Source organism: Hypanus sabinus, chromosome 2 (assembly GCF_030144855.1).
Source record: "Hypanus sabinus isolate sHypSab1 chromosome 2, sHypSab1.hap1, whole genome shotgun sequence".
NCBI classification, from domain to species: domain Eukaryota; kingdom Metazoa; phylum Chordata; class Chondrichthyes; order Myliobatiformes; family Dasyatidae; genus Hypanus; species Hypanus sabinus.
Window position 1 is genome coordinate 133,239,708 of NC_082707.1, and position 12,285 is coordinate 133,251,992.

Genomic DNA, 12,285 nt, shown 5'->3' on the forward strand with positions numbered 1-12,285 from the left:
TTTTGACAAGGTCCCACTTGGAGGCTGGTCCAAATGGTTGGAGTCCACACCATCCCAGTCAAGTGGTAAATTGGATCCAAAGTGACGGTGCTGATAGGAAGCAGAGAGCAATGATGGAGCGTTCCTTTTGCATTTGAGCGCCAATAGTGTACAATAGTTCTCAGGCAAGCAACAGGCAAGTCCAGTGCAAAAGTGAAGGACTTGAAAGACAAGTAATAGTTTTAACGTATTGAATAAATTGGCATTAAATATTCTGAATAAACTATTCAACATAAAGACAGGGTGTTGATTTGCTTCTGGAGTTTTGCTCCTGTGTGTGTTTAAGATCTGGAACTGTGGAGTATTTGTAACCTTTTGGCTGACTTACAGCAATATTGATTGTGATATAATTCTAACAGATATCATACAATCCTATTGTTTCAGTGTTTCCTGGAGAGGCACATTAAGATCAGCATCGACAGCTGTGATTCCCAGATTTAATCACTGATGTCTAAAGGCATTCAATTTAATTTTATGAAATGTTTCTACTATTTGAAAATATTGTTGCTTCTGTATCTGATTAGCAGACTTTAAATAAAATATTTGACTTTTTGTTTCATTAAGAGATCAATAATCTAAAGAACATAAAGGAATGAAAAAAATGAAAACTGCTTGTATTCTTATTTAACGAAAGAATTTTAACAAATAAATATAGCTGAATTAGCAAAGGTTTTACTCACATAAGTAACTGAAGTTTTTTTTTCCCCCAAGTTTTCATTTTACAACGTACAAAGAGTTCTTCAAATATAAATAAAATCAAAATCAAAGCTAACTGAGTTCCAAGAGAGTTCAACTTAAACTTGAGGAACGACACTTTATTTTCTGACTTTGGATGTTGTAGCTTTGAGAACTCAGCATGAAATTAACAACATTAAGTTATCAGCTATCCCAAACATTCTCCCTTCTCTCTCCCCTTTTGTTTTTAAGATTTCATTCATCTTTTCATATTTGCATCCCTTTCAATCCCACTTTTATCACCCTCTTCCAAACAGCATCATTAGTGTCATTTATCTCTTCTGTATTCCACTTCCTACCCTTTCATTCTTTCTGCCCTTTTTTTTCCAACTTAAAACTAGTTTCATTTATATCTTTTCGCAATTCTGAATAAAAGGTAATTGACTGTAAATGTGGATGCTGTCTCTGCACGGGCTGATCTACTGATTATTTCCAGCGTTTTTAGTTTTGATTTTCAGGATCCACAATATTTTGCTAACTCAATTCACTTTCTTTCACTGAAGCCCAGCTCCTAGGAACTGATGGTTATCTCTTGGAGGGAAACCCAAAAACCATCTGTCTACCAGAACAAAATAGCTTATACTAAAGCTTCTCTCACTTCTTTTATTCTGCTCCTTAAAGATCTGTTCTTTGCACCTCGCAATGCCCCCCCATACCATTCTTCAAACCAAATCTAAAATAGAATAACTTTTTAAAATTGTGTAATTTTTAACTCTTTCCCCATTTCTCCACTGAGAGCCATCTTCAATTTAAAACTTTGGTTTAATATACCACCTATCTTTGACTGATGTAGCTGCTCCCTCTCTCTTTCCTCATTTTAGTTTCCTTTTATTGCTTTCTCCCTTGTTCTGTTTCTTTCTTCACTCTAATCTTTCAGTTCATCCTTAGCTGTTTCTGTATTCCACTCCCAGTTTGTTTCTTGCTTCTTTACTAAAATAGTTTGTGTTTGTTTTCTCTCTTTTTTTGTCTTTTACCCCTCCATTTCCTATTATGTATTTCTCAAGTTCCTGCCCCAACTGTGCATTTTTCTCTTCATTCTTCCTCTGTAATTCTGTTGATCCTTTATCTGATTCCTTTGTGTAGTATTTGCTGTTGTTAATCATCTCCCAATAATTTTGTACTCTAAATGAAGATGCTGTCAAATCAAGTGGAATCCTATTTGCTCCTTGGCTCCAGTTACGTTATATTTCTGATACTTGTGCCATTTGTTGGTTTTGTTTCTAAAAATTTCCTGATGTCTAGTTGTAGTCAAACATTTATGGTAGTTCATTGGGTTTTCCTTTTACAAGAGTGCCTTATTTAATATCTTGCTGAATTACATTTGAGTTTGCATTTATCACTTCTGACTTTATTTCTTACTTATTTCAAGCTTTGCTGCTGTAGGAACCTGTAGTCTGCATTTTGGTAGTGTGTTTTTTGAACCGATTGAATGATCTGGCACTTTGCTGTCTCTGAAAGGTTCAGTGGGGTTTCAAGCAAAGCATGCTGCCTTGGGACCAAGAAGCTTGGAGACGGGACAGACACCGATGATTGACTTCATTTCCCGCCAATCTCACTGATTAAAGCACCAAGAAAGATTGAAGATCATTGAGGCAAAAGCAGAGGGCGAGCGGGTATTCAGTACTGCTACCAGTCTTTTGCTCCCTGCTCCCAGAGGAGGACCCTGTGTTTGAATGGTCGGTCCCTCTCCCTCTCTCCCTCCCCCTCCCCCTCTGCCCTCTGCCCCCTCTCCCTCTCCCCCTGCCCTCTCCCTCTCCCTCTTACTCAATGCTGCCAGAAGATTGTGCTGGAGTCCTGGCTATTGGACAAGATTTAATTGATGCAGTTTGTGGATTGGACTGTAATTCACTTTATGATGTGTTTCTGGTCGCTCCTTTTTTTGTTGCTATTTTGTGTGATTTTGGTCGGGGTGGCCCGCAGCATTAACAACACAGCATTGGATTGAACTGGGATGAATATGCCTGGACTCTTTTGATTTTGCATTCTGTGTTTTTCATTAGTTTTCTTTGCCTTTTGTGCAGTTTGTTTTTTTCTCTCTGTTTGGGGGCGGGTTTGATGTTTTTTTGTTGAACTGGTTCCCTGTTATTTTTTGTTTTGTGGCTGTCGGTGGGAAGACTAATCTCGGTTGTAAACTGCAAACATATTGTGATAATAAATGCACTTTGAAGCTTTGAACCTATTTGGACACAGTGGGTATTGATAACAATTTTGCCATTGACCTCCATTTACATCCTAGTCAGACAACTTTTGGGCTGACACCCTTCATCAGGGTTATGATGGTCTTAATGAAAGGTTTTGGGCCCAAACATTGACTGTTTAATTCCCTCTAAAAATGTTGCCTGACCAGCTGAATGCCTGCAACATTTTGTGTGTAGTCCTCAAGATTTCCAGCATCTGCAGAATCTCTTGTGTTTCTGGTGAAAATAATTATTAGGTTATCCCATAATAACTTGCATACATTTTCAGATAAGAATGGTGACAGTGATCAGAAATCCACACTACTTTCTGTCTTTATTTTGGTCTTCATAATCCACTTATAAATACATTGTAGGGAAATTGAACTGTGGTAGGTTTAGACTATTTTCGGTTAGATTAGAGGCATTGGAGATTCAAAGTGGTGAACATGAAATGTGCCTGTATATTTGCATGTCACGCCAGATATGATGTTTGTCAAAGCTTTCGTTTTATTTTCGATATATTGGTAGATTTTCAGGCAGTAAAAGAATCAAGGCACAATAGGATTGTGTGGGGAAAATGTGCTGCTCTTCTGAAATATTATTGTTGATTTTACAATAAAGTTGTAAGGAGTCCAAAGAAGTGATTACATTTATTTTCAATGGTAAAGCTTTTCATCCAGTGCACCTTGTGCAATATGTTTTTGCATTTGGAGTTTTAGTAATTACTGTGCTGTCATCCACTCCCTTACAATTACAGATCTGAACAGGGCAGAATATTCTTACACTTTTCAGATTGACAGTTTGCAAGTGGCAGGTTGTCAATGTTGATATGAGATGACATGCATTTTCTAGGGAATTGAGATGCTTTGTTTTTCTATTGCCAGATATTACTGATTAGATCTTGAAAAACTGTGAAGATAAATTGATTTGCCAAGTTAAATGGGTAACTATACTTATTAAAATTGACATTCAGATACAGTGTAGCAACCAAATCATGAACAAGTCTTGTGCTACTTTTGGACGTGTTGGAGTGCTCCAAAATACTGTGTAGTTCATTTATTATCTGATACAAAAAATATAGTGCTTATGCACTAAAGATAGTAAGATTTCATTAATTAGCACATTTCTGATTGATAAACCTAACAGAATAAAACATTTTCATGGTGAAAGCTTCAATTCATATTTTAGTTGTAAACTTAGCTGATTGTTAAATTGCTTTTCTTTAAAAGTAGTGTGTGGATTCAAGGCTATCATTCTGCCCAATTGTGAATTGTTATTTGCTTATCTCGAGGGTTTTGAGTGTGATCCAATTTGAATACTGTTCGCCAGGTGTTATCATTCCCCTACTTAATCTGTCAGTGATATGTTCATTAAGCATGACTTGTAGCCTGATAGTTCAGGTCTATCTGAAAGGAGCATTGTACCATCTAGTTTACTGCTCAATGATCATATAAACTGCAGAATAGTAGCTTGTGCTCTACTTTAACAGTATTTGGTTATAGGAGAGAATAGTTATTTCATTGTTGGTGAAAGATGCAGAAGGCATGATATCAAAATATGCTATTATTGCCTATGGATATTTGCCTGCTGGGAGCTGGGAATTCTGAGAGTTCTATTTGAAAGAAAACAGATGATAATAATGGGTAGGCGTTATGTTGCTTTGAACAACCCAGCTTATTAGTGAGGTTGCTAAGATACAGAGATCTTCTATTGGGTTATCATTTGCTGCAGTTGCTCTATTTTGATAATGCAGCAATTACACTTGTCTGCCACTAAGCTTGTTCTTCCTTTACCCCTGGTTACTGCTCTCCCTGCCCCAAATTCCTTTTCCCTTTTCCTTCCAGAAGCACAGGAATCCTTGTCAAACTTTTGATCCTATGCAATAGGGAATAACTAGTAATATCTGAGAAAAGTTATTTGGCAGTTAAAGCATTTATGCAGTTGCAATTTATGCCAAAAAGTAACACTCTATAGGTTTCATTCATTTATTCAGTTTGCTTTAAATGTTTTAATGTGGCCTTGTACATGTATTTGTTGAATATCTGAGCCACAGTAAGTTTGCTGCTGATTTGAGATGTCAGTAAAGGTACATCAGTGGACCAAAAAAGTAAAAGTTCAGCCAAGCTTTTTTATTCTTTTTTTTATAAACTTTTTTTTATTGTATTTCAAGTAGTTACAAAATAAAGTATGGAAAAAAAATGTATATTACTAATCCCCCCTCCCCTTAACCCCTCCCCCCTAGCATCCCTATGGAAAAAAAGAGAAAGAAAGAAAAAAAAGAAAGAAAGAGTGCCTGGATATTGGAAGATCCCCACATGCTCCATGGAGTTCGTAATAACTTTAGTATATATATTTTTTTCTTTCCCCAAATAACCAATTATTTCATCTTCAGAGCACCTATATATTTAATCCTGTCTTTTGTAAATAAGGGCGCCAAATTTTCAAAAATGTTTCATATTTATCTCTTAAATTATAATTTTTTCAAGTGGAATACAGCTATAAATTTCTTTCTTCCAACGATCTATACTTAAATATGTATCTGATTTCCAAGTAACTGCAATAGCCTTTTTGGCTACTGCCAATGCAATTTTTATAAATTCTTTATGATATTTATTCAATTTGGGTATCGGTTTTATCCCTTCAATATCACCTAATAAAAATAATATTGGATTATGTGGAAGTTGTATTCCAAGAATTTTTAATTCTTGATAATTTTTTTACCTGTTTAAGAGGGTGGTTGCTTTGATTATCCTGCTAAGTGTGGAAAGACATTTTCAGCTAGTAGATAAAGGTGTTAAATTCACTGTTTGAAAGGATAGTGGAGCCAGAAACCATAATTGTTAAAAAAATACTTGGATGTGTACTTGAAGAAATGTAATCTATAGGGTTATGCACATAATGCTGGAAAATGGAATAAGGAAGGGTGGTTCTTTGCTGAGCACCACAGATACAGTAGGCTAAATAGCCCCTGTAGTCTCATCACTTTGATTTTAAACTTCATTGCTTGAGTTTGTTGGGAATAACATTTGCTTAAAGGTGGAATAATTACAAAAGAAATAAAGATTATGAAGTGTATGTAATTCTTTTTGTTTGCTTTAGTGTGTAATTCACACACACTCAAATTCAGTAGGCCATGGTGTTGATGATGGTGTGCATTGATAAAGGAGTCAAGGAAAGCAGAGTAATACACACAAAATGCTGGAGGAACTCAGCGGGCCAGGCAGCATCTATGGAAAAGAATACAGTTGACGTTTTGGGTCGAGACTCTTCCGCAGAACTGGAGAAAATAAGATGAAGAGTAGAGTTAAGCTCTAACCTTTTAATTCTGCTCCTCGTCCCTTTTTCACCAGTCCTGAAGGGTCCAAAACGTCAACTGTATTCCTTTCCATAGATGCTGCCTGGCCTGCTGAGTTCCTCCAGCACTTTTTGTATGTTATTTGTATTTCCAGCATCTGCATATTTTCTCTTCTTTGTGAAATGAAAGCAGAGTACTTATAGAACAAGAACAGTAATTTCCTTCTGTTTTTAAACAGCTTTTGTGATACTTTATTGTCTATTCTTAATTTCAGTACCCTTCAGTTTAGAATATTACCTAATGTGACATGCAGTTTGGATTAAGACTGATTTGAAAAGATAACTGAAAAGGAAAATGACCATTCTTTTCTCACCAAACACTTTTTTTTGTATTCCATCTTTAGTTACTGCAGAACTGTGACAACTGGTCACAAATTTGTTTGTCAGCGATCTGATCATTTTTACAGCAAGATTTTTTTTGATCATCAAAAGCATTCTAGGGACATCTCATGAAATAAGTTTTAATTTAACTATACCTGACCAGATGATGATCCAGTGTGTAGAGTTAATTGTATAAAAATACAAATGTCTTGAGTTTTTTTTAAACTTAGTTTATATACATGTTTTTCAAATCAAAGCAATTCACAACAAAACAATGCTGCTTGGCTTGCTTTAATATTGGACAAGCTGCAGACATCTTGGCTTCTGACAAAAAGTTTATAACTTTGCCACAAATTCTACTGTCCCTGTGACTACTCTATCTTTGGCATCCTATTCAATCCTGAATAGAGCATAAGTCATTTCATAGTAAAAAAAAATCCTCTATAAAATACAGTAGGCCTTCAATCATTCAGGTATCTTCCTCTTTGTATTAATACCTGTTCTCTGTGTAATTACAGGCTTTCACAGACTTGTCTAACAATTTACTGCCACTCCCTACCCCTATCTTGACCCGGCCCAAACATCTTGTTTTTATTGCTTCAGAACTTAACTCATATCTAGAGTGACCCGGGTTCAATCTTGACCTCCAGTGCTTTCCATGTGGAATTTGCATATTCATCATTTGATCGATGGGTTTCCTCTTGGTGTTTTGGTTTCATTCTATTTGCTGAAGCTATGCAAGTTGGTTGGTAATTGGCTTCTATTAGTAGTTCATAGTGTAGGTGGGATGGAATGTATGTAGAGTATTTCAGGGAAAGTAGTAAGGAAACTGGATTGATTTGTAAATCAGCATTGACTCAGAAGGCTAAATGGCTTCTGCGGTGTAAGGAAATAGGGGAATATGGCTGTTCCCATGTTGATAATATAGTCGGCCCTCCTTATCCACGGGGAATTGGTTCTGAGGCCCCCTGCGGATACCAAAAAACACGGATGTTCAAGTCCCTTTTTAAACCTGTCTCAGTGAGGTGGTCTTTAGGACCCAGCAGAACCCTGGACTTTATTTAAAATGGTCAGTTCAGTGGACATTAGGACCTGGCGGTGCAGCCCTGAATCCGCAGTGATTCTGTTCACGAAAATAATCACAATTGAAAATAAAGTGGAACTAATAAAGCAGTCGGAAAGAGGTGAAACGCCATCGGTCATTGGAAAAGTGTTAGGCTATAGTCGGTCAACGATCGGTACAATTCTAATGGAGCATGTGAAAGGCCCTGCCCCAATGAAAGCTATAATACTGGATGTACCTGTCCCAACTTCAAATCCGACTTAAAGACGGACTCAGGAACGGAACTCATTCATAACCTGAGGACTGCTTGTACTTTTAAGTCATTTCAAGATTACTTATAATACCTAATACAATGTAAATGCTATATAAATAGTTGTTGTATTGTATTATTTAAGGAATAATGACAAGAACAAATAGTCTGTACATGCTCAAATAACGAGTGCTGGAGAGAGAACTTCCAAGTTTTCCCGATCCGCGGTTGGTTGAATTCGCACATGTCGAATCTGCGGATAAGGTACACCTACTCTTCAGCATCCAGAATTTGTGTTTTAGAATATTTATGAGTATGGATCTGAGATGAAGTTATTGCATTAGGATTATAGAATTCAAAAACTCCAACTTTAAACTAAATTCCAAATTCAGAATTCCATCATCATATTTCTCAATTTAAGGTGTTATTCTGTGGAAGTTGTATCTGGATAAAGTCACTCAGAGACCGTATAAGTATAAACCTCCAGGGCGCTTCTGTTAGTTGCTCAAACAGGAACAGTCTGTGACTGTTCTTGCCCAGTCCACCATCTAACTCACAATTCCCCTTACAAAATGCATATAGTCGTTCAGATACCCACACACAAGACAGGCTGGAGCCAGACTTATCTACATATAGGACAGTCCCAAGAGACAGATTCCAAATCAGGCATAATGCCCACATACACAGAACAAGCTGGAGCAGTTTTATCTATGTGGATGACTGCACAAGGAAACAAAGACCTTGAAACACTGTCTAACTCCAAGAAGAAATAAGGCTCAGCATGGCTTAGCACATCTGTTGATCATCCGTGATTTCTTTCGGAAAAAACAGCCTGCTATGCTTAACTGACCGTGTTGACCTTTTAACTACTTTATCAATTCTTTGGGAAACAAAGACTAGCTTTTTTGACTATGATGTGAATGGTCTTTTATTGTAAATTAAGCTGGTGATCTACCTGATGTATGCTTCTTCTGCATATCAGAGACAAAGTGAGAGGTGTGAAAATGCAGTTTTCGTACTATTGAATCAAGAAATGGGTGACATGGAGCTTGATGGTATGTAGTTCTGTTCTGTGAAGTTGACCGTGAGCATATCAAACCATCAGGAATTAATTTGACAGCAAAGCAATCCAGCTGGTTGATTAAAGTGACATTTGGGATATAACAGCTCAGTGGTTTTGGTTCCAGTCCAGTAACCTGTGTGCAAGTTCCAATGCCACCATCCTACTCATTTAAAAAAAAAGTTTATATAGTCATAGGCTAGCAACCAAAAGTGGCCAAAAAGGACCTCGGATTGTTGTAACTGATTTTCTAAGGAGTTTCCAGGAGGGGCAGCCAACCAGTTTAACTTGTCATTTGCAGTCAACACTTGCATGGATGAATCTAGGTGTTCTCAGAAAACAACTAAAGAATTTAAAGTTCAAGTTTAATTGTCATTCAACCACCCATAAATACAGCCAAATGAAACAGTGTTACTTACTCCAGGGCCAAGGTACAAAACACTGTACCAACAGTAGTACACAGCACAAGACACATGCAACATAGCACGTATAAGATAGCAGTAAAGTATAGTCACAGTAAAATAAAGTTCCCGTTGAACACAATACAATGGGTCTTCTGCTGAGTGAAGGCTGGAGAGCAGCACTGACTCTAGCATGGACACCACTCTACACCGCCTCCAGCAATCTGGTGGAATACTTGACTGATGTCGTCCCCTGTGCAGCTGCAAGCAGGTGACATCAGGGTGGGAGGCTTAGTTCTCAATACAATTGAGGTCACAAAGCTCCCCTGCTGTCCGCCAATAAACCAATGAATTGGACTTGCAGCATTTCCATTTCCAGCCTCCATTTCTTACAGGGTCTTGCAATTACAAGAAAAATGACCAAGATGATAACGCTCGCTGTTAGACTGCACATCTCTTTCATGCACTGATGCCTCTCTGTCACAGGCAGCATCACAGTCTGCATCAAGTTTAGCTCCTTCACTTTCTCTGCCATGAGCAGCATACTGATGGGGTAGACATGCAGTACTTTAAGCTCTTAATGTCCAACAGAGACTTGCGATAGTAAAAAAAAATACATTTTAAAAAGAAAATAACACCTTTGGTTGACCCTGTGGAAGCTGTTGCATCTGAGCATGCCTCTTTCTTACCAGATTGGGCATGTGATGAGTAGAGAGGTAAACTCATCATTAAGAAAGCCCTTCATTGGATCCCCGAAGGGTGGAGGAGACGTGGGAGATCAAACTTGACATTGTACCATAGAGGCAGAAATGAGGACCCTGAACCACAGCTGGGGCACACTAAAAAGGATGACCAAGGTCAGACAGAGATGGTGGACCTTCATTGCTGCCAGCTGTGCCATGGGCCACGTCAAATAAGAGAAATAGCGCCTTGCCAGTCTCATCCATTTCCAACAAAAGAGGCCAGTAAAATTTTTGGGAAAAAAAGAAGAATTTTAATATCTTTACAAATGTTTTGATGTTTGAAATGAATTGTGATCAATTAAATCTGTTCACAGGATTAATTATATTTAGCAGCCAATATGTCACTTCAGGCAAGACTTCACAGCAAGTGAATGTTTCTGAAAATTTTATTGTGTCTGTCATGGAAGCTTTAGAATTTAAGATTTCTTAATGGTATGGAATTAAATATATCAGTTAGTAATGATGACCACAAGACCACAGATTGTTATAACAACAAAATCTGGTTTACTTCTTTGCCCACTCTGATTCCAGATTCACCAAAGTGGTTGACTCTTAAATCCTCTCTGGGTGAATTGACATGATGCACAGTTGAACCATACTGCCATGCTCAGACTATGAATACACAAAAGAGTTTCAACTTTCTGTTGGTTATGCAGTATAATGAAGATTCCAAGGCCATCATGCTACTGTTACAACCAAAAAACCCAGGTCGCGTAATGAGAGTGAAGGGAATAGACAAAGATAAATTTGTTCCAAGGATTACCCCCTCAATAATGATCAGTTAAGCACATAGAGAATTTGTATTTACTGATAAGTACCTTTATTGGCTCATCTGACAAACATATGTATTTATACACCTAAATACCTGTGTGCACACCCACAAAGTTCTCTGGACCCTCTATGAACAATCAAAGAAGAAAAATGGTAATACCTGGGGAAAGGAGTATATGCTGGCCATTAGTTTTTCTTGATTCCGATATAATCTCCATGTTTCTGACGTGAAGTCATCTACTTCTGCAATTGTTGGTCTCCGTAAAGTTGTCACTGTCTGCACTCCTGAAATCCTCTATTCTTACACTTTTTTTTAAATCAGATCAATCTATGAGGCTTCAGTTTTGTTGGTTCCAGGTCATCTAACTGTCCTGTATTAGTTCTCATGTGATGTGGCATAAGGTTACAAGCAATATTGCTTTATAGCTGTTTCCTCTAGCCTTGTGACCTAGGTAAAAGTTTCTTTGTTTTGTCAAACTCTGATTGGTTCAAATCAGTTAAGCCAGGAAAGCCAAACACTGGACCCAGATGGCAAGATCACAGCTGTTCCTTCTGCATGCCTGTCACTTTACATAACAAATGGCTTCTTATCTGAGAATGGCCTCAGGTTTAGCAGATCATCAGCAGAAATTCCTTTAACTTGCTTTAATCAAGTTATCCTTGAACGTTTTAACAAATAGTTCACAAATTGGCTGCCTCCATTCCTGCAACCACATGGCAAGTACAAAGATTTTTTGCTTTCTCTATTTCCACTACCCTTTCCTCATTCCTGTTAGCTGATTTGTAGATTGTAGTGTTACGAAATCCCGTAACTGGATCACTTACCAGCAAAGATAGAGAGGTCTGTTGAAGTCTGATGGTACTATTTTTAAACGTCTTTATTTATGAAAGGGGCACAAAAATAAGATTAATACAAACATTCAGATAATATACGTAGTCATTACTCAATCTAAAAGCGCGGGTCTAATAATAATCATCAATAAGAAACAGCTCGATCGTTTGTCTAGGGCGGGGGTCGGCAACCTGCGGCTCCCGAGCCATTTGTGGCTCTTTCACCTCTGTGCTGCGGCTCCCTGTGGCTTTGGGAAATAATTGGTCAGTATTTAATTAAAATGTATTTTATGTTAGTTTGTTAGCTTTTGAAATGTAATTCTAAATTTGAAGATTATGGTGATCTTGTACAATCTAAGTGTGGCGACACATTTCCTGGCACATCCGAAACGGCTCACAATTAGCCAGCATTCCGGCTAAGGGAGATAGCCTACGGGGGTTTGTGAGTACGCGTCTTTTGCAGCATCTGCGTCCATGGGGGCTGGGTTGAGGGAGGCTTAAAAGCAAGGCTGTTTAGTTCGAATAAAGTTATTCGACTGC

The 12,285-nt window shown here is 37.8% G+C and overlaps 1 protein-coding gene across 10 annotated transcripts in view; it reads left to right on the plus strand.

Annotated features, from left to right (window-relative positions):
• The window catches only part of LOC132384020 (gephyrin), a 647,984-nt gene that overhangs the window by 109,818 nt on the left and 525,881 nt on the right, over positions 1 to 12,285 (plus strand). The gene's annotated exons all lie outside the window — the stretch shown is intronic.